A 22,500-nucleotide genomic window follows, 5' to 3' on the forward strand; every position below is an offset into this window, starting at 1 on the left:
TGACTGTGTATCTTACAATGAACTGATGCACTGTTAACTGTGACCACTGATTGCCAGGATGCACCCCTTCTCTGTGAATATGAACAGAATAAAGTGTACATATCCAAAAATGAATGAAATATTAGCAGTAAATGTCATGCTTATTCATAATCTGTGGAAAGGCCTTTTTGGAAGTTAAAAGGCAAGGAATTTGTCTTCTGGTAGTCTCACTTTTCTTTATAAAGTAGGCCATTGAATTCTTACATAATTTTGGGTGATGTATCAGAACAGTATTCATTATTTTCTACAACCAATACATTCTACCAGAGCTATTTTATATTTTAAATGAAAAAGCTCACTATCTATCTCTGATAATATATTCCTTAGTGTCTGATATTTTGCAAACTGTTGTTCTCCTGAGGCGGCTGTGCTATCTGGCTATCCTGAATGTATATTAGCCAGACAAGATTGATCTATTCATTTATAAATAATGAAGCATGTTAATTATACTCCAAAATCAAGAACAAAATTAACCTTATTTTAGACCAATTTATACATAAGAACCTAATTGTAACATGCTTGTTATGGAGAAGTTTTTATGCATGAACCTTGCCGTAATAACTAAATAAAGCTCATGGCGCCATTCACAACAGAACTACATAAGAAATCAAATCAACTAACAGATTTAAAAGCTCTAACCCAGCTTCTGCTGCCATGCAAATGGCTGCCAGAAGCTAAAATCATCATAAATAGGCAGCTGCTTTAAAAGCTACTATACAATTTTGTGTCAACACATGTATTTTTAGTGGGGCATGTATGATCATAAACATTTGATTTGTGATGGATTTTCAAAAACAGATTCAAGAAATTCACCCTTAGAGCTTCAATCTTGAGGTGAATAGTATAAATCCATTTGTCAAACACATTAACAGCTTGTTTATGACTGGTTACCTGATCCCATTTCTTTATATATCACCCACATATATTATCTGTTATTCCTTACTATATTATGGCATTATGAAATTTGGAAAAATGTGCTAAAGATAATGAGATCAAATGGTTTAAATGTAAGTAACCAGTGTGACAAGGCAGCACATTTACAGTATTGGAATGCAAGGGAAAAGGCACTGCAGCAAACAAGAAGTTATCTCTAAGCAGGCAGTAAGGTCTCCCCATCTGGTATTTTAGGTGAGGTTGTGCAGACACAGCAACTTGTCATGCAATGAGCATCCCAAGTTCTTTCCTTGTTACCATCATTGCATCCATCCTTATTCCATTCCTATAACCACCTATGCTGGGACGGCAATCTGATTGGCATATTGCAGTGGAGTTCAAGTGCCATTGTTGATTCTGGAACTGAGGTTAACGTTGTATGCCTAGTCTGACTGCCTGCTTGAGTGCAATGTGCATGAGCAGAGTGCTATGGAAACGTTCCTGACTGTGGTCACTCTAATACACTGTCAGGTTATGACCTAGGTACATGTGTGCAATTATACTTTGCAGCCCCTTGGCTTGCATCAGGAAGACTTGCTGCTCTAAAAAACCCACAACTTTCCGCTGGGGCAGTGGCTACTCATTTTTTCTAGCCAGCTGTCTGATGTTGGAGATGCTAGCCATATTCTAGCCACTGGTGATGTATTCAGAAACAAAATCATATTTTAACAGGCCAACTTGAGATGTTATAATTCTAATGACTTACATAGATAGCTAGACAAATAGATAATCAAATGTCAATAAATAAATAATAAATAAATAAATATACATACATGGATAGAGGCATTTTAGGGCAATGCAACAAAAACAATGCATGATCTATTCCAGAAGCAAGAAAAGAAAGAAAGAAAGAAAGAAAGAAAGAAAGAAAGAAAGAAAGAAGGAAAGAAAGAAAGAAAGAGGCAAATGAACAGAAAGCTTAAAAATAGATTGTCTTCAAGAATGAAGACAGAGAACAAAATGTAGAATCTAGATGTCATCTTTAAAAAGAAAAATGAAAACAAGCAGAAACGATATGAAAATGTAAGGTATGTAGTCCAGTGGGACACAAAAAGGCATTATTTTACAGAAATAGCGGTGGGTAACTGAAACAACCTCTTCAAAGAAATAATGTGGTTTAAAACAGTAGCAGAAGTCAAGAATGTGCGGAGAAAAAACAAAGCAGATGTTATGAGGGATGGTAGAAATAATGAAAGAAGATGTTTGTTATGTAAGACTTGTAGCTTATGCAAAAGATATGACTACATAGAGTAGGTTAGGCAAAAGGTGCTTGGCTACCAGCAAAAAAAAAAAAAAAGTTTCAGTCTATCATTTTGTCTGTGTTTTATGTTAGCATGAATGCTGTCTCTATCTCTTGCATCTCCAGTTAATGAAGTATTGTATACAGCTGTTATTCTCAAACAGATTGTTGCATATGAGAAGCACTGACCTACTTTGGGAAAGTATAACAGTTAGCTAATTACAAACTAATGCCGAGCTCCAGCCTGCTACCTCAGCAGAAATCCACAGAGGCACAGTCTGCCATGCAAACTAACTGACCCTTTTAAAAAAAGCAACTAGCATACATCTGAATGCCCTAGTTTGATAATCCGATCTACCTCATATACAGGTGTTACAGATTTATGCATAGGAGCTGTCACAACTGCATAATATAAATCTTCATACAATGCACACAGGATGAACAGTAGGGAAAAGGTACATGCTCAAAATGGACTTGAAATGTTGATAACGTGCACTATACATTCATGATGCAATGTAATATAGATCCATGCTGCATTGTTTACATTTTGTAAAAAGTGTTGGTGATCCAGGTCTAGGACCACATATTTGAGAACTGTCGGGTAATTTATGCAATGAAACATTTACTAATGGCTGAATGAGAAAATGAGTTAAACAAAAAGGATAAGGGAAGTGTATTATGCAATCATTAACCCTCTAAGAGCTAAGATGCTATCTGAAGCCTAAGTCAAATGTAAATGGGGTTATTAAGGCATCTCACACTGAAACATTCATTCAAACCAAGTAGTAGCACGCATGTGTGTGCCTGTGTTTTCACACACACACACACACACACACACACACACACACACACACACACACACACACACACACATACACACACACACACACACACACGTCTGTCTATCTGTCTATATATATATATATATATATCTATACATGATATTGGTGAATAGTAGGGGATGCTAAATGACACCACTTCATGTTGCACTCTGTCTCATAGAGGATGGTAATGTGTTGCAATCTAGTGCAAATGATAAACCTCAATAACAAGGGTTAGAAGCCCTCCTTTCTTAGCAGCGCAATTTAAATGTGTATCAGCAAGCATATTTCAGGGGAAAGGCAGATGCAAGCATCAGAGCATCTCACCTTATTGGTTGCAGATATAGATGGATGGAAGAAAAAAATATATATATATATATAAAACTTGTGTGTGTGTGTGTGTGTGTGTGTGTGTGTGTGTGTGTGTGTGTGTGTATAAAAACATAGGAAACTCTATTGTGCCATTCTCACTGCCATTATTTCTAAACGTCTGAAGTGGTGACTATACGGCATGCAGATTTTGATTCACCTGCATGGCCCTCACACACTAGTACATGGACAAATATAAACAGCATAAAACTGACCAAAAAGTGCAACTGTTTGATGTTTCTGTTTCACATGTCCAGCATCTACACTGACTGGCACATGTCGGGCATTAGTTTCAATGCATAACTGCCCTTTAGCTGCTCACTGGGGCATCAGAAGTGAAAGTAGAAATTCTGTAACAGCTTTACACTGTTGTTTAGCTGGGCTGCAAAAACATCACCATTCTAACCTTAGAAGAACCGCCTTAAAACTAGGCTCCCTATAGTAATTCTGAGACTTGTAAGTGGGAGCTTTGAATTACAAAAAAAGTTTTTTTTTTTTTTTGCAGAGCACGCAGGTTTATGGGTTCATGAGTAAGTACTAGGCTAGCTGCCCTTGTGCACCACTTTAAGCTTAGCCAATTTTCCCTTAGTGAGAACCAAATCCTGTACATCTTGTCTGTGAGGTAGACACCTTAACCACTGTGCCCACCCCCAACCTTATAAGAACACCAGTGCTTTAGAAAGACATGTTATGAAGCATGATTCTTTTTGTTTCAGCTGTAAGAGTTAGTATGTTCAAGAGAGAGGGAGGTGACTTAATGAATCATACAGAAGGTTGATAAGTAGTTATTATAAGCTTGCAGTCCAGAAGAGCATTAGTGAGCCCAGCCCAAATTCCCAGTTACCCCAAAGCACTGTCTGGTTAAGTGACTTGCTCAAGATCACACAGTAGACAAATAAGGGCTGAGGGAATCAAACCTTGTTCCCTAGGAACTACAATTCATAGCCTTAATCCTTTGTGCCAAGTATCAGACAGATGTTAATAATGTCTGAGCATTTTTCTGAAAAGCTAAACTTGAACATAACAGGATTTTGAAATTTATCAATAAAGAGGCAGTTGACTTTTATTAAGGAGAAATGAAATTATTAGCTTAAGTGCAGAAGCACAAAGGCCATAAGCTCTTATCATATAATAAAATCTGCATGTGCGGGTTTCCGCAGCCATAGAGTGTCTGTCATTAAATTCTGGTAGCATTTCAAACACATTATTGCAGAGTGCAACATTACACTTCTACATGAGATGTGATACCAGATTAAGCATTTGAAACAGGTTTAGGCCAATTCATCAAAATGCTTCTTTTTTATTTTATTTTGAATGTTGTTTTAGACAAAATAAAGTAAGGCAACAGCTTGAACTGTGAAATAAAGTAATACGTTTCCGTGGTACATTAAGACTACCACCAACCTATAAAGGGGGAGGGAGGTGCAGCCTGTAATTAATATAATTAACTCTGAGGTAACTTCAGTTTAGCCAAAAGGAGTTTTGGCCAGCTGTGTAGTACCATGCAGATGGTCGCACTCTGGTACCCAGCAGGGTCCCCACATGTAACTGTAAATGATGGGATCCAAAATGACTTGCTTTGTACATAAAAAGTACTCAGTGCATGACTGTCAGCCCCAGCAAATAAGACATGTTCATACAGGCAGGTGTTGCAGTACTTTTCCTATAAATCTTTAATTTCCATTAATTGAAGCATATTGGTTACAGCACTGAAAAGAACAACAGCATAGTTTCACTGCAGGAATCAGCCCCATATCAGTCACAGCAGGAAAATGGCAAGAGAACAGTATGACTGCTTTTTATGCCATTACTGATTAAAGAAAAAAATAAAGTACAATTAAAGAAAAAATATACAAAAATGGGCATGTGTCTTGCTATTTATGGGATTTCATTGCATTTCCCTTTTAGCATTCTGTGATCAAACATTAGTCATCTGACACAGTTCCTGTTTTGGGAGCGACACAAAGTAGCCATTGTAAGAAAACTGAACCACTCAGGATTATGATACAGTCCATGACTGTCAAGTCTGCGTAAATATTGAGAAGCCAATTAGTTTTTCTACTCATTTTGGAATAACTGTCATACTACTGTTTAAAGTAAGCAAGCTCTCTAAAGCTAAGCTGCTCTAGTAGCATAGAGGGTTAAAGCTCTGACTATGGCCCAGCTGACCTGAGTTTGATTAGTGGCTCAGGTGACTGGTGGAGCAGCATGTCCATGCAAGGTGAGAGGATACTCTTTGATATGTTCCCTAAAGGGGGTGTGGTCTAAAGACGGAAGTTGCTCTCAGACATAAAAACAACAAGGGTGGTGGGTGGGGAAAAGAAAGTGGGAAGGTCATAAAAAATCCCCCCTAGATGAAAGCACAGACAAACTGAGCTCCCAGGACACCCTCAGGGTCCACCAGTGGCCCAAGCTAAAAACAGAGCAAGTCGGGGGGTGGGGAGTAGCTGGCACACCTAGTCTGGACATTGGGTATTAGGGGCAAGGCTGGTAACAATGGGGTCCAAGATGACCAAAACTAACTGATAATATAAAGGTTAAATCCTTTTTCTCTATACTGCCTCAGAGTGGGATAAAAGCAACATAAAAATGAAAAAAGTTGCAACAAAAAGTTTTCACGGTTGTTTTGTTTTCTTGAAGCCCTTCATACTAGTGTTGCTGATGTGACCTGGGACTGCCAGGCAAAGACTAGGATGTAGTCATGTAGCTAATGTTTCTTAAAAGACTGCAACTCTATGTGTGAATCTCAGTCTCTGGACAATTAAACGTAACTGCATGAAATATAAATAGTGTCCACTCTTAGTCATTATTATTATGGGGACTAATGCATACATAACAGCTAGACTGCTGGCACAGAGGAGATCTGTCTGTACCTTTTGTGATCTGGAGTTGACTGATGTGGCCCAGATGCTAAATTGCTAAAGAGACAAACAGAGAGAGAGAGAGAGTGTGTGTGTGTGTGTGTGTGTGTGTGTGTGTGTGTGTGTGTGTGTGTGTGTGTGTGTGTGTGTGTGTGTGTGTGTGTGTGTGTGTGTGTGTGTCTGTGTGTGTGTTTGTGTGTGTGGTCTTCTGGGGATTTTAATAGTTAATAATAATATCTAAGGTAGAAGTAGATACTGCAACCTCAACCCCTATACAGACACGGGAACTTTCAGCATACTGGCAACAGAGATGAGGAGGAGCAAACAAATGTCATTGTTACTCAAACTGACACCATTCCACGCATGGTGCAGGGGTCTTAGGTAAACTGGCACCCTAGGTGAAGGCTCTACAGTGACCATTCTGTTGCCTACCATCTCCCCAGTACACACATTGCCCCTCATTCTAGCCTACCCACACAACTTTTTTCTTCCCCTCCCCTCAGTTTTAGCTGGATTTTTATTGTCCTGCTTTATTCAACGTATCCTAACTAGACAAAGCTGCACTCCGATAATTGTAGAGGAAATAAGTGTATTAAGCCAAGGATCTGGGGTTCTTGTGGGTTCTAGATGCTCTGAGGTATATTTTAGAGTTTTAAACAACCTTTTCATCCAATGATGGCCTTAACAAACATGATTAATGAAGGACATTGTCTTCCTCTCCATCCTTCCTTTTTTCATGGATCATTTCAACAAACCCAAATTGACCAAGATGATACTGCAATAACTATGGATGAAATAACTGCATTATCCCAAGGGTCTGGGGCCACTAGGGCCCCAGAAGCCATAGGGGTTCTGGAAGTTCAGAGGTGCATTTTAGAGTATTTTTTAAACATTTTCATCCAATGAAGGTCTGAACAAACATATGATTAAAAAGAAATTCAGGCTTACTGTTCAGTTTTGATTTTCCATTCTTTCAACACACCATAACTGACCAAAGCTACACTGTAATAACTGAATGAATCTGAGGTCTGTTTTGCTGCTAGGTACTCAGAAGCCATGCAGTTATAAGTACTCTGAGGCTCATTCAAAGCTTTTTTCCAACCTTTTTGTTCGATGATGGTCTGTACAAATGTCATGACTAAATAAAGAAATTCCATCTTACTTTTTTATTTCCAGGAAAAAGTAAGTTACGTTCAAGGTTTAATGCTCAAAGCTGACAATATAGCAATTTGTGATAAACTGAGAAAAATGCTTGCAAACGTACATAAATCTTATATGGGAATTTTACCTCCCTCCCTACCCCCTCAATAAAAAAAAGAAAAAAGAAAAAAAGATAGTCGCCTTCTGTATATCCCCCTCCAGTGGTAGACTGGGATGAAAATGAAGACACAAATGGCCACAGCCACAGTATGCCTCGTCACCCTTACTACCAGAAGAGAGCCACTGTATGTGTACCCCTCTGATGTCATACTGTAATGAAACTTGAAAAAAGCAACTAGAATATAATATAACATATTTTAACATGTTGCTGTCAAACATATATAAACAGCATAATTATGTACCCTCGCCCAAAATATAGCCACCAATATATGCATCTGATGTTTGTGAGGAAAGTAAAAAATAAGTATTACAGTAATGTTTTCAACTTGTTACTCAGAAACAGTACACTGCTGCTATACAACCTACAGTGACTCTCTGTCCTTACCTCAGAAGTTTGTGAGGCAAGTTAAAGAAATAAAATCTACACTGACCCAAGACCAACATAAAATATACTGGTTGTGTACACCTCTGAGTTCTGGGAGAGAACATTGAAAAGATATTGACATCATCCCCAGCCACCCACCCCCCCAGAAACTACAGTGGCCTTCTGTGCACACCCCCGAGCAGAGCCAGTTTTAGTCTATGTGGGCCTTAAGACAGAGATGGTTACTAAGCACATGTCAAAATCAACTTAAACCACCTTAGGGTATGGAGCCAGAATTTTATTTTTTATTATATATTTTTTGAGATAGATGACTGTTTAAAATGAGCAAATGACAAGAGGGTCAATTACTTTCATCCAATCAACCCCAACCTCAACTCCCACCTAGCAGTTATACTAACTTATGTGTACATTTCAGATGTCTGACTGTGATAAAGGTGGATAGCCATATAATATATTTCATATTTGGTCTGCACAAACAGTTGCCACACCTTAAAGAATTCCAGGTTGCTTCACACAAATCACAAACAGCAGCAGCTAGTTGTTTTTCTCCACAAAGAGTTGCAATGTTTATAGCTACTTTCTGCAAATCTCAGATGACCATTATCAATATAAAAGAAGAAAAAAAAACAACAATGAAACATACAGTTTCATATAGTCTGTCCTGCCCTGGTCCCATACTTCTGAACTTCCCAGAATTTTGCAGAATGCCCAGATTATTGCCTCAAAGTTTTGGTATGTTCCTCATGGAATGTATAGTTTTCTGGCAGATCAGCATATATCGCAGTCACTAAATAATAACAAACATTTAGATTTCATATTCTTCAGAAAATACATGCTAATGCAAAATATGCTATTCCATCACATTTCTAAGTTTGTAAGAGCAATATTTAGCATCTGCCCCTAATTTTAGCCCTTCCCCCAATTATTTTTGGCTTTGTCCAGAATTCTTAACCAGAGCTGAAAGGTATGCCTTATCCTTCAAAAGTCATGTACCATACTTTCAACTCTGTCTGATTTTGCCTGATATTTTTGCTGTGGCCTGTTTCCATTCATTTTCTGGTAAATCACTGAGAATTATAGTTGGTCCAAATGCCAGATGTTAGAGCTTCATACTTCTTTGGTCAGCAAATGCACTTTGATGCACAAGACCTGTTGTTTTATTAACTTTTTAAGTAGAGTAACATTTAAATTAGGTTCATGATATAAGAGTTATGCACTGTTCTCACATTAGCAGAAACCTCACAGTGTTCAAGTCTAAACTAACTTGAATGGGTAAGTCAACTGCAGTACCTTCTCCCTTGGACATCTGCTGCACAATGGGTGCACTTTTTAACAAGGATACCTCAGGGGCAGTTATACATGTATTTATTTACTTTCTGAGCAAATAAATACCATGTTTCATTATAAATGCTGAAGATAGCCCCTATAAAACAGTGCCCTAGGCAGCAATCTAGTTGGCTTATGCATAAGCCTTTCTCTGTATTGGGGGAATGATAGCTGTGAAGATATAACAGTGAAAGTCCAGCCTTATTGTGCAATAGCCTCAGGGTCAGCAACTATGCTGCCACCTTTAAAGGGATTAAATAAGGCAGTGAGGAATGGAAGGCCCCTCTAAGAGCTGTTGTGAGGAGGGAAAAATAAAAACGTTTAGGAATAACAATAATTTTGACATTAATAATTTTTGAAGGAAAAGGTGACAAACTGATAATAAGATTTCTAAATCCCATCATTTCCATTTCCTTGTTCCCTACACATAAATTACTACTCCCCAGTATAAAACTAATGGCTTTTGACAAACATGTTTGTATAAACTGTGGCTATAATATACCAAACACAAAAGTAAAGATATTTTAATATTTTCTTGTAGAGTTTACAGCAATTGATGAGCTTTTGACACTGAATGGCACACTCAGCAAAGTGACCACCTTACTCTTATGTGCTAACCCTAAGTCTAATCCTAACCCCAATCCCAACCCTACTAGTATTTTTATAACCTTTAAACTTTTGAACTGTTTGCAACTGTTTCGCTGCCTACTTTGAACTTATTTTGTTGTTTGTGACTCTATTTTCTGGGGGTAGTGCTCAGTTTACCAGAGCTGCTCAGAGTTTGGCCTCCTTAGCAAAAGATCTGAAGTCAATCTGAATGAAATTCAAGGCATCCTGTGAATTTTACTGAAGTATTTGTATAACCTTCTTTGCACTTTTAAACTGTTTGATACTGTTTTGCCGCCTACTTTAAACTGTTTTTATTGTTTGTGACTGTGTTTTCTGCAGTGCCTATTTACAGTGCCTGAACAATTTAAAACATAGGCTAGATTCAGACTTGCTAAATTTAGACTGTTTGGCATTTTCTAAGCACTAAAGCCAGCCATCTTAGATTAAAAAGGCCCTCCTGTACCATTGTGGCAGAAGAGTGTCGTCAAGGACCCATCTGAGTTGGGGATTATTGGAACAATGTTCACTCTTGGGCTTTCCTATTGGTTGGATTGTTTGAAAACTGTTTTACTTAGCTGATATTTAAACACAGTGTTTGCACATAGCTGCGCACTGCACAATGGGGGTTAGCATTGGCAAGTATAGATGCAAATGCTTAAAAAGTCAAATTTTCCCTAGATAACTGCTAGGGAACCCTTCCAAGCTTCCCTGCTTCTCGGTGCACAAGCCAATTGTGCACTGCTGCCAAAGCAGCAACCCAGCTGTGCTTATTGAGGCACTGGTGCAGGTTTCTACCCCTAAACCTCCCATAGATTAGCTGATTTTACTAGTTCTACAGCAGAAACTAGTCTATCTAGCCCACCCTCCACCACATATTACAGAATACACCTGCCAAAATGGAAGGTCAGTTTCCCACTGTTTCTCCAGCCAGCCTGATTGACATGGGCATCCTGAGGCAATTGCCTCATGTATATAGAGATCTACTACTCCTAAAACATGCAAATACAATACATGAGAGATGTAGCATTACTATGAATCTGGAATCAATATTCTCTCTCTCACATAACAACAAGCCAAATACCAAGCAGGTTGTCAGCACCCACACTCCACCTCCCATACATACCAAGCACACAACCCATAATCCCACATACATGTAGGTACTCACTAGAAATATACCAAAAGAGCAAAGACCTCCCAAGCGCAAACCTTGTACACACAATATGGTCCCAACAGCACCCTTTATAACACACTCATCAGTGTCCCACCCCTCCCCTAAGGCAAAACATACCTAAACCAAATGTCTTGGTCATAGGCGACTCCATAGTGAGACACACAGATACCCCTCTGACTATGCTGGACAAGGAAAAGGTCACTGTCAACTGCCTGTCTGGTGCCAGGATCTGCCAAATCATGCATTCATTCAAGTCTCTCAACAACAAGTACTGTTATGACTCAGTGAATGACTTGAGATGTACCTCACTGGACTATATGAAGAGAGACATGATGGAGCTTTCAGATTATTTGTCCCAGGCAGGTATGTCTCTAGCCCTAAGCAGCATTCTTCCCTCACCCAGGATGATGCCACAATACAAACAAAAATTGATTGACTTCAACAACTGGCTTAGCTTCTGGTGTTAATTCAGGGGGATTCTAGGATGATATGGCTGACAGGCCATGTCACTTTACCAGATATGAACTTTACCTGGCACCTCTGGGATTTAGGTTGCTGCCGGCAAAGGTACTTGCCTCCCTCATAGTATATTTTTTAGGCAATGTCTTAAGAACAAAATTCCCGATTTAAAAATATCCTCCAGAAACAAACTCAGGGTTATGCTGCTTAATGTTAGCAGTTTGAATCAAAAACTGCACTCACTTGAAGCACCTCTTACCCTGGAAGATGCTGATGTCTGCGCAGTCAGAGAGACATGGTTCAAGGCCTCAGACAGTACCCCAGCCATGCAGGGCTACAATGCCTTCCACACATTCAGACCACACAACGAACATGAAAAAAAAAACAAGGGTTAGAGGAGGAGTATCCCTAGAGTTACTCCAAGTCCAACTAACTGTAGGAAAGACCCCCACATCATTGTTAGCTATAGGTACCCCACCATGAACCATAAAATTACACAGGCTACCTGGACCTACTTGAGTCAGTCTCAGTACAGCTAAATACCCTGGTCATGGGTGACTTTAACTATCTTTCCATCGATGGGTAACATATATGGGCACAAAAGCACTCGCCCAAAGGTTCCTGGACTTTGTCAACACAAATGTTCTGGAGCCAATAGTCAGCAACCTCACAAGGGGCTTTAACATCCTTGACATAGTGCTCACCAACATTGGGGATTGCTGCACCATCCCATGTGTGGGGCTCTCCCTGGTAAAGTTGAATCATAAATCAGTCTTGTTTGAAGTAACGATCATACATGACCCACCCTCAGGAGCAAAAAGGATAAAATATTTCTCCAAAATAAACTACAGCCTACTTAGTGATGGCATCAATAATTTCAGATCCCCTGCCAGTACTGACAGCAAAGACCCCCTATACAGAGGTGTACACAAATATCTTGCATAGGGGTTGGGAGGGTGGCTTAATGGCTAAGGTGTTTGCCTTACAAACACAAGGTGAAGGGTTTGAGTCTTACAAGGGATAATTGGCTAAGCTTGAAATGGCTCGCAAGGGCAGTTAGCTTAGTACTAAACTATGAACATATGAACTATAAACACCAGTAAAAATGAATAGACTCAGTCATACATTAAATCCAGATCCTCATGAAAAAATAAGCCACCCTGGTGGACATTCAGCATAAATAGATTATACAATAAGAAAAATAATTTGCTGTCAAAAAACAAGAGGGAATGATCCCAGCAAAGGAAGAATTCCCTCCAAAGCATAAACAAGTCCTTTGCCTAGTATCTCCAAAGAGCAGGTCATAGCTGAACTTTCTCGGCCAAAAACACAGTCTCTATGGGACTGGACAACATCACAGGCTGCCTATTAAATGGTCTAAATCAGGAGTTAACAAAACCACTAAGCATGATCTTCAATCTCAGTCTAAACACTGGCTTTGTCCCAGCTGAGTAGAAAACCGCAACCTTAATCCGCTTGCAAAAAGGGGATACCTTCAATTGACCCTGGGAACTATAGACCTATAAGCTTAATCAGCCTTATCTGCAAGGCCATGGAGAGAATCATCATGGATCTTATCAACAAGGATACAGGTGGCCTTCAAACTCTTGGCCTGACCCAGTTTGGCTTCATTAAGGGCAGATATTGCCTGCTAAACTTGATGGACTTCTTTGAGAATGTCACTAAGGCCCTGTCTATCTCAACCTAACCAAGGCCTTTAACACAATCTCTCACTCAGGCATCATTGAGAAACTCATCCAGCTTGGGATTAACCCTTACATCACTAAGTGGGTTGTTAACTGGCTCACAAACAGAACGTATACAGTCAAAATTGGGGATGCCAACTCTAGTGGCAAACCTGTTACCAGTGGTGTTTCACAGGGATTTGTGCTAAGCTATTAATCCAAACTTGAGCAGTATACTGGTAATTAGATAAAACTGATGAACCAAAAGTAAAACCACCTTCAGCTTTATTAGGACAACCAACAATTGTAAAACACAACTGAGTTAGCGCTTTCACCCAACTAGGGCATCCTCAGAGTCAGTTAGTAAAATTAAATTTTAAGCAGTCCTTAATGAACAAAATTTAATCAACTTACAGCCAATAAGCACTCAAAAGCAATGAAATTACTATAATGATCTCTAAAATTAACTCTTAACAGTGCAGTACATTTTCAATGATCAGAAGAAAGCTTTTTTACTGCTCATTCAGTTCACAATTAATGTTTACTAAAACCATATCTCAAAACATTTGCCCTGGTTTATCTTTTTTAGAGAAAAAACTAATTATATCAAATAATTAAAGCTTTATTTTTTAATATACATGCCAAAGATACAGTGTCATTGATGCTAGGTCATGTACTGGCATCTAGTCTAATTTGCCATTGGCATTCTCTAGCTTCAAGTATATTTTTATAATCTCCTCCAAAGTCTTTTGTATAAACTCTATCAATGACAAAAAAATGATTTTTTTAAAATTCAAACAGTCCTTACTATGCATGTACAAGGAATTAGTTGACTTTTGTTTTTTTATGTCTCTGATGTGTTCCAGTATTCTTTATTTTACTCTCCTTGTAGTCATGCCAACGTAAAACGCTGGACATGATAAACAAGTGGCCACATATATAACCATATTCGTGTTACAATTACAGTAACCTGGACACACCAGCGACCTTTTATAGTCACTAACTTGTACATACAGACCATCATTGATATATTTGCATGCTTTACATTTTCCACATTTTGCCATCCTTGCAGGTCTTTGACTAACAGGTTTAGGAATTCTCTCTAAGAGTTCCTTAATATTTGCACCCCTACTATTAATAAACTTGGGACCATCTCCTATAACTTTTGTCATGTCTGCAGGGAATATGTTGTGCCATCCCATTTCAATAACTTCCTTCACCTTACCAGACATAGTGTTGTACTGCAAAATCATCCCTGCCTGGATTTCATTATGTTTGTGATGCATTTCTGTAACCTTTTCTATGTCTCTATTTTTATCAAGTAAGATAGGTTTAAAATCTATTTCCCTTCTTCGAATAATGTCATTCTTAGTCAATGTTAATAAATCCATAGGATAACCTCTTTCCGTAAACAAATCAATTAATATGCCCACTTCTTGTAAAAATGTGGTGTCATCACTATCATTACTATATGGGATGACCTAATCATCTGCCCCTTTATTTTGTTCTTCTTGATGTACTGAGGGTGACAACTATCATAGTGTAAGAAGGTATTACTGTATGTCTTTTTCCTGAATAAACTTGATTCTATTTTCCCATTGCTTGTATATAAATGCAAATCCAGAAAATCAATCGAACTCTTACCTACCTTATTGGTAAACCTCAAAAAAGTTGTGGTTTGATTTAAATAGGCTATATAATCATCAAGTTTGTCTCGTGAACCATTCCAAAGAAATAATATGTCATCCAAAAATCTTAAATAAATAATCATTTTGATTGCATAAACAGATGACAAAACATATTGGTCCTCCCATTCAGCCAATACCAAATTGGAAAATATGGGAGCACATATGGCTCCCATTGCAACTCCCGTACATTGTTTATAATATTCACCCTCAAAGTGAATGTAGTTATTTTCCAGGACAATTTGCATTAAATTTGCCAATAAACTTCTTTTTACTTGATGAATTCAACTATACTTTCCCAAACTTTTGGAAAACCATTCCAAACCTATATCTTGAGGTATTACAGAGAATAAATTAACTATGTCAACTGTGACATATCAAAAATCACCCAGATTAGTAGTTGACAGAATCCTGAGACAATCCAGACAATGCCATGAATCCTTAAGTATGTGTGGTATGCAATCAAGAGTATTTTTACTGAAAATATCAATATAGGACGCTAAAGGTTCCATTTTGGATTCTCTAGTTGCCACAATAGGTCACAAAGGGGGGGTTTTAATGTCCTTATGTATCTTAGGAATACCGAATATACTGGACATAACTGGATGTTCTACTGTCAAATAGTTGTATTCATCCTGGTTGATTATTCCCTCACAAATGAAATCGTAAATTTGCCAGTCAGTCTTGGTATATGCCCTCTGAACCTCAAATTTAGACACCAGCATATAAGTGTCAGTGTCCTGCAGTATATTCTGCATATTCCACAAATTCTCTGTACATGACATTACAACTACCTCCCTTGTCAGGTTTCATGACCCTATATTGTCTGTTGACAATTCCTTTAAACAGAATTCTTCTGCAGGTGTCAAGTTCTTATGAATACTCAGTCCTGTTTCAACCACTGTTCTTATCTGGGAGGTGCATAAGCTTGTCCTAATAAAGCTGAAGGTGGTTTTACTTTTGGTTCATCAGTTTTATCTAATTATCTGTGCTAAGCTCCCTACTGTTTGGTATCTGTTTGGTATCTATTTTACAGAAGTCCAAGGGAAAATAGATGGCCTGTGGCTTACCAAGTTTGCTGATGACTGCAGACTGGGTACAATCATCGAATCCCCCAAAGATGTCAACATTCTACAATATGAGCTTCCACAGACAAATGATTGGTGTCAAAGCTACAGACTTAAACTAAGTGCCAAACAAAGCATTATCATCCCCTTTGACAAAGGAGAAACCCCTGCTAATTACATTAATAATATCCCCCTAAGTTCAAATCCAGTGGTGAGAGATTTAGAAACATCAAGTTGATAGCAGCCTTAATTTTGATCATCAAGTTTCCACAGCAGTAAGGAAGGCCTTCTACACTGCACACCTCATAAGCAAGGGTATAACATCTAAAGTTAAGGAGGTTATAATTTCCCTGTACTTATCTCTAATCAAATGAATAATCGAGTACAATGCTCTCTTCTGTATGTACCTCACCAGACATCTGCAGCACTGGAGAGACCTCAGAGGTTTCTCACCAAGAAAATTCAGGACCTACAACACATGACCTACACAGACAGACTGAAGTCCCTATCACTTTATTCAGTATAATATAGACTGCTTAGAGGTGACTTGTGTCTGGCCTACAGAGCACTCTCAGACCCTGCCTTGATGAAGCTACTGCACATTCCCAAATCCAATGGGACAAGATTCACTCACTCTAGGGATCTTAACCTAGTCTGTGATATTAACAGGAAATGCTAGAGAGACAGCTATGTCTCCCAGAGGTTGCCACTCCTCTGGAACAATTCCCATTTCATGTAAAACAGAACTCCTCAATGGCCCTATTTAAGCATTGCCTGGACAACTGGATGGGAAACTGTAAATTTAGACCACCTAAGATAGGGGCAGCCGGTGCTGATTTTAGATTTGAACACAAACATGGAGCCCATATATCTTGGTCCATAAGGAAACAAGGGTATATATAACATGACTAGGCTTGTAGAAGCCTTAGGGCCAATAGCCTACTAAACTCCTATGATCCTATTATCATTTCCCTAACAGTAAATAAGACACAAGGACGCAGTTCAAACACAACACCACAAATGCACAATACAAAAATCTATCACCTTTACCAACATTTACTTTAATGCTTACATGTGAACACCTGCACACACAAACACTCACACACACACACACACACACACACACACACACACACACACACACACACACACACACACACACACTTTTTCTCCACTTACAGCTCCCGCAAGCAATGCTTGGTGGTGTTTTTTTTTTTATAACTCCTACACTAAACTACCAATGCATGTGATGATCTGTGACAGCAAAACCAGTTCTCAACATTCTCTGCATTCAAAATAATGTGAAAAACCCAGACACAGATACACAGGCGCACACATACACATATAGATGCCTATCTATCTATAAATGTCCAGATTTGTGGCTCTCATTTTTTCTCCATAGAAGTTGTGGTTTTATAGCAAACCATTGGAGATTAATGTCACTAAATAATGACAGAAAGCTAAGACTCAGTCTTCATATCCTTCAGAAAATGCAAGTTAATACAAAAACTCTTATTCTAACAACTTTCTAAGAGCAATATTTAATATCAGTCCCTGATTTGGACCTTTATCCCCCATTATTTTTGGTTTTGTCCAGACTTCTTGTGCTAACAGCATGAGTGGTATGAATGGACACATGTAAAATAGTCACTTGAGTCAGGTTTGTTTCTTTGCTTTGCAAACATTTTGTCAAACAAACCTTATCAAAAAGCTTCTTCAATGGTACAATTCCTAGAATGAAAGCTAACATCAGCTGTCAAGTTGTCTTTGTCCTTATATAAGAGATTTCATGTTGTATGACAAATATACCCCTCCCTGCTAAATTTTATAGGAGAAATCATCAACATCGTATTCCATGGACTAGGGCTAGTACACATTAAAATATGCATACCTGAACCCTGAACATTTAATAAACAGTTATGTCCCTGTACATACCTCTCAACTGTACAGATTTTTGCAGAATGCCCAGATTTTTGCCTCATAATTTTGGCCCGTTCCACATAAAATTTGTAGTTTTCTGGCAAAACACTGAGGATTGAAGTAACTAAATAATACTAAATAATGATAGACGTTTGAGTTTCTGACTTCAGATCCTTCAGAAAATACTTAATATTTCAAAACTTGTTACATTCTAAGTTTATAGGAGCAATATTTAAAATCTGTCCCTATTTTTGGGCCTTTTTCCCCCCATTATTTCTGTCATCATCCACATTTCTTGTGCTGAGAGGTTGAGCGGGTTGCCTGTGCGTGGTTTTGCCAGTTGTGTATTTGTAGTACTCCATGTAGGTATAGAGTCCTCATGCAATTAAACCTCACAGCAAGGTCTGTGCTTCAGAATGGCAATATGAATGACATATTGGCTATCCTTCATAAGTTATGAGATTAGAAAACCATCTATCAACAGTTGCTGTAAACAACAGGTTACCAGTCTTCCTACTATGCTCATTTTGTTGCTCAGTGATCCAGAGCTAAAAACCAACACTGGTGAAAACTATAACATGAATGAAAGCATAGTTGTATGTTGTAGAAAAATACCATGTGTGCTATCCTCTGTGGTGCAATCTAACCTGTTAACACAATAAAACTTCCCCCACCCACATCTGTGATGTGGCAATGCTCCTGCCAGTGGGAGTGGTCATGAAACAGGATTCCCTCATTACAATATATGTAGATTTAGCATCATTCACAGTCATGGGCAATGAGCTGGACATGTTCATGATTTGCTCTTGACCATGAAAATGGAGGATTTGATATCGCAGTAGTCTACTGCTGGCAAGACCAAAGAAGGATGGTGTTCATCAGCTAACACTTTACTTCTGTCTCTATTCACACAACATAATCAGTTTTTATGTATGGTTTCTCATGTCTAGCATGTAAGCTAGCATATCACAAAAAATATATGGACTGTTTGGCTCCAATTCCAAAAGACTCGCTCTAGGTGTAAGTCACCACTTACACTGAGAGCAGGCTGAAAGCTGGTATTTTGGAATCTGGCCCCTGTCGTAAGTCAGCAAGTCTTTTGGAATCAGTGCAGATTTACACTCACAACAACTTTTTGGATTCTGGCCCTTTATTTATGTAAAACCTCACTCTGTGTGACACATTTGTCTCTGAATAATGTGTGTAAACCAGTGCATTATGAACCTCTGTAGGATTTACACAGTTGTCTGCAAAGTAATACTTAACACCTTTCTTCTGCATTTGTTTTCCTGTTTACTCACTTTTGGCACCAATATGACCAAATTTTATATTACCTTCACATTAATTATATTTGCATGGATTCTTTACTTGCAAGAAGTAATGTCTTAAGCAACCTCCTCTCCTGTTCTAAAACCAGGTTAAGTAAAGCTAAATCTTGTGATTAAAAGGGTCTATATTATATAAGTGAATGCAATGAATTGGGAACGCTATATAATCGGCCCACAATCCCCAAAAACCCAAAATGTCGAACACAGGGATCAGCGATTTTTTCCCAGAGAAAAAAATCACTGATCCGTAAAAAAAAATAAAAAAATAAAAACACAAAATAAAGAGGGGCGGGCTTCACCCACCACACCCCCCCCCCTACTTAAATGTACCAACTCGAGATTACACCATAGTGGAGGAAATGGTAAAGTCCCAAAAACGGCCCAGTGATTTTTTTCCCTAGTAAAAAAAAATCGCTGTTCCGTGCTTTTGGTATTTTGCCATTTTCTGTAATGATGTTTGACTAAACAGTGTTTGCAATTCATTGCATTCGCTAAAATAATAGGGACATGATTAAAAGAAATGCAGATGCAATCTTTCTGGTCATCCAAGTTAAATTGGTGCTTACTTACATATACTGTCATTAAACATGTTACACATATTTTTAATTTCTGGTGGTTTTAGAAGATACACATATGGGGTGAGACAGATAATTTGACATGGGAAACAGAGGACGCAGTAGGAATTATTGTAATATTTGTATAGGTAAAATAATTGCTTTAAAAGATAGAAACATCTTTAGAAAATATTGTGATAGACTGGAGTAAACTCTGTGACCATCTTTTTAATAGTGCTGAGTGTTGGCATTACAGAAAGATGTCCAAACTGATACATGCTACTACCATCTGTAGGTCAGATTTCGAAGCATGCACAATTCATGACTGTTATCCTGCAATTCACTGCCATCCTTTGGTCAGTCTGTATGACCATGTTATATCAGCAGCAATGCACGCAATTCACTTTTAATAATGAAGCTAATGTGTGTGTGTACACCAGTGTGTCTCATGCTCATGGGTAAGATGACCCAGTTCTAAGTCCATACCATACTGCAAGTTAAATCACTATGAAAGGCAACAGCAGATAAATTAGTAAGTATGATCTCCTCCCACTATGTGCTGTGATTCTTATCTGAAGCTCAGTTTTGCTGTTTGACTGCTGCAGAAAACACACCTTAAACTAAAAGGTTGACTTTCATGAAAAAAAGGTTTTGGTAAAGACACCAATCTCATTTTTTCACTGATTTCAGAACCAGGTGTTCTCTAAGATTCATGCATATAAGTCTGTAATTTTATAGGGCTGCCACACAGTTAAAAAAAAAAAAAAAACCTGGAGTATACATATACAGTACTGTGTACCAGAACGAGACCATTAATAGAGCCGGTATAAAATTGAGGATCTGCTCCAACCTCCACAATTCACAAATGTATAAAATATGGAGTACTCTGGGAATGAAAGGCAAAGATTTTTGGTAGACTTGTTGGAGCTGCCAGCTCCAGAGTGAGACTATATGGCTCTGATGTTCCAGGGACACTGATGTTGTGGACAGAACACTGCTGAGTAGCAATATCAGACTTCCAACACAGAAAAATGTTCATAAATGTTTTGCATGCAACTCATATTCCTATATTGTGAATGTTTTTCAATAAACTATCAAATGTTGACTAAAAATATTTAACCTTAAAACCTCTAAAACAGGCTTTCGGTTAGTATAAAACCTGTACTAAAATATAAACAAATGACACTGAAATGAAAAAAGAGCATTTTAAGTTCTTTATGATGCTTTTGAAGAAATAAGAAATTTTCTATAAAGTTTTTATGCCATTTTTCAAGGGAATTCTTCTATTTGTATTTCTATTTATTCTTAAATTTTATATATATATATATATATATATATATATATATATATATATATATATATATACACACACACACACACACACACACACACATATACATATAGCTATACACATATATATATATATATATATATATATATATATATATATATATATATATATGGATCTATGTTAGATTATCTGAAACTTCGAAATTCATATGGCCGAGACCATATCATCGAAGTTTTTGAACTTTGAACATAAAATCTATTTTTAATGTTTTTTTCCAGGGGGACAACCCCCCTGCAACCCCGCACCCCCTGCTAATTAAATACACCAGCTCTGAGATTGCACTACATTGCAGAAAACGGTAAATTTCCTGTTCTGTGCTGTACCGCAATCTCCATTCAAAGCATTCAAAGTTTCAAAACTTCAATCATATGGTCTCAACCATTAGAATTTCAAAGTTTTGAAACCTCAATAATCTGATAGGGATTCATATGTGTGTGTGTGTGTGTGTGTGTGTGTGTGTGTGTGTGTGTGTGTGTGTGTGTGTGTGTGTGTGTGTGTGTGCCTTACAGTGCTTTGTCTTTAAAATTTTGTTTGGAGAATTTGAAGTTTCTACTGGATAACGATGTCATGTGCTGTATATAAAGCTCGTTTTTTTAAATCATATATTATATGCATTGAGAAAGGGGTTTTCCTGAAAGCTTTGCTGCTGAACTTGTGCTTTAATAAAGCAAAATGATGTTTTAGTTTTGGAGATGAGATATGTTTTTGCTTTTTATTTGTAGCTGTTGTAATTGAATTCGATGATCTCAACTACTTGGTTCTTGCCTTTAAATTTGTTATAGCTTGGTCTTACCCATCCCATGGATATATTACCCCTAATGAGAACAAATGGGATCATACCATAGATAATTTGATGTGACCCTTACATGGGATGAAGCAATTAGAAGCTGCCTCTGTCCATTACTAGTAATGGAGAAATAGGGGAAGTCATGGGGTAAATTTTATGTTTTCCATCCAAAGATCTAAGCTTCTTTTGGAAATTGACAGGGATGAACTTTGTTTTATGTGGATTGGTAGTATGTTCCCTAGTCCAAGTATTTCTGATGCCATTTGACTTGCTGATGTGCAGTAAATCCATCGATAATGGATTTGAGGATGCTTTGTATGCCAGACAAAGTTCCAAATATAGTGACAGTGCTTTGAGTCAGTCAATGTAAGACATGTTGTTTAGGCATTGTATCCTTTCAGTAAGGTATCTCTGTAAGAGTTCCAGTTGTTGCAAGTTTCTGGACAGATACATGCCAAAGGGGCATTATATTCAATGACTGGCCTAATGAGGGCTGAGTAAAAGAGGGCAATGACATCCCTAGATCTAGACACAATCCCTTTACTTATAAGTTGTGCAGTACAGAAGGACTTTCTTACAATAACAGATAC

At 38.0% G+C, this 22,500-nt stretch overlaps 1 protein-coding gene across 1 annotated transcript in view; it reads right to left on the reverse strand.

Moving 5' to 3' along the window:
- Positions 1-22,500, reverse strand: part of MARCHF9 (membrane associated ring-CH-type finger 9) — an 885,604-nt gene that overhangs the window by 111,940 nt on the left and 751,164 nt on the right. The window lies entirely within an intron of this gene.

The sequence above is a fragment of the Protopterus annectens genome, chromosome 9.part0 (assembly GCF_019279795.1).
Source record: "Protopterus annectens isolate FY-2018-M chromosome 9.part0, PAN1.0, whole genome shotgun sequence".
Taxonomy (NCBI): Eukaryota; Metazoa; Chordata; order Ceratodontiformes; family Protopteridae; genus Protopterus; species Protopterus annectens.